Here is a 2,073-nt window from a genome sequence, read left to right on the forward strand (position 1 = left end):
GGCTCTTCATCTTAATAGATTAGTTTCATAAGCCATCAGTTTAAAAGCTGTTGAAATTCATCAGACAAAAGATGTAATCTATGAAAGTTATTGAAAATATCTGTACATATAAAATGCATTCTTGTCCATCATTAGTTTTTTTTTTTACTCACGTTTGAAGTTTCAAAATTGTGTCAAATTCTAAAAGTTGTGAGTTGACGGAAGAAGATGAAATTATTCTAACTCTTTTCTCTAGTTGATATCACAGTCTTTGACCTGTCTTGTCCCTCTACTGATTCCATCCATCCATTCTCTATACACCGCTTTATCCTCACTAGGGCCGCGGGGGGTGCTGGAGTCTATCCCAGCTGACTCTGGTGAAGGCAGGGGACATCCTGGACAGGTCACCAGTCTGTCACAGGGCTACATATACAGACACGCAATCACATTTACACCTATGGGCAATCTAGAATAATCAGTTAACCTCAGCATATTTTTGGACTGTGGGAGGAAGCCGGAGTGCCCGGAGAAAACCCACGCATGCACAGGGAGAACATGCAAACTCCATGCAGAAAGATCCTAGGCCCAGGCCAGGATTTGAACCGGGGATCTTCTTGCTGCAGGATGAAAGTGCTGACCACTATTCCACTGTGCAGCCCCCTCTACTGACTCATCTTATTCATTTTTTCTCTTTAATTATTTCCAGGTGATGTATAACTTTGACACTGGTAAATGCATAAAGTAAAGATGAATCCTTCTCATATCTATTTCCTGAGACAAGAGTGTAGGAAATAGATGGCCATTCAGAAAGTTTGGAAGTAAATTGGATGCTTTGGTTCAATAGAAGTACATTTTAAATTCAGATTAGATGTCATGAGGCCTTGATTTATTAATTGTGAAGGTTTATTTTTAGTCATTGATGCTCTTTCTTCTAGGTGACATTGCTCTCTCCCGTTATCATCTCTCTCAATTTCTGTTTTTTTTCATTTGTCTGTTACTCACTTTAAATATGACCAGACTTTCTATTAAACTTTTTAAACCTGCAAAATAAAGACAAATAGCAACAAGTGTCAGAAACAAAACATGATTCACTCATAAAGTTATTTCATCATCTTAACATATTAACTCTGCTCTTGATGATTATTTGCATGACAGTCCAACAAGCACTGCTGGAAACAAAACAAGAAATCTAAACCACACGTCTTCTTTTCTCAGTGATCATTTATCTGCGGGCTCATATGTGAATGAAATAACAAGGACTGCCGCTCTGGGCTCAGTCACTTTGTTTGATTTGAATACACACCTGTCTCTGGTTCAGTGGCGGCTGGTGAAAAATATTCTAGGTGGGGCTGTGCCATATCAAGTCAGTTTCAGTAACCATCCCGATACAACTGAACAGAAACCGCAGGATATCAGTGCTCTGTGAAATAATAATTATTTAATGCCAATATTAACCCTTAAATGGTTTCTGTATCCTGGGAGACAAAGACATCTGGCAGGCTGTGGGGGAGGGGCATTAAGTATCTGCACTTCATACTATGGGACAAACTTAAGAGGGGATAGGTCAACTACAAGGTCATGTGACTTCATGCCAGCATTCAAAACTATATTGATACATTTTGATCAAATTCCAAAACAGCAGCCTACATGGACAAAGACCAAGGTCATGAGGTCAGTTCTGATAATTTTCATGTTTATTATATTTTGGAAGGACTTTATTTAATAAAATATTGTTCTTTTAGGATGATTTTATGTGTTGTTTAAAAATATTGAATTGCATTTACACAGCTTTGATAATCAGGCACTGAATGTCTGTGTCCTGGGGGATACATGGTCCAGACAGGGGTATAAAATAAGAACACTCACTCTCCCATATACTTGTGTTTTGAGGACTATACTCTATAGATAGTCAATCATATAAAGCTGTAAAATATGTATTACTCTTTATTTTACAATTAAATGTGTATTACTGATTAATTCAACAGAGGTTTACTCATTTACAGGGAATTTCTGTGGGCATGTTTTACACTGCAAGAAAAAGAGTGGCGACATCTGTAATTTTGCAACCTGATGGTTCATCAGATTCACATAAGG

Source organism: Acanthochromis polyacanthus, chromosome 10 (assembly GCF_021347895.1).
Source record: "Acanthochromis polyacanthus isolate Apoly-LR-REF ecotype Palm Island chromosome 10, KAUST_Apoly_ChrSc, whole genome shotgun sequence".
Lineage (NCBI taxonomy): Eukaryota > Metazoa > Chordata > Actinopteri > Pomacentridae > Acanthochromis > Acanthochromis polyacanthus.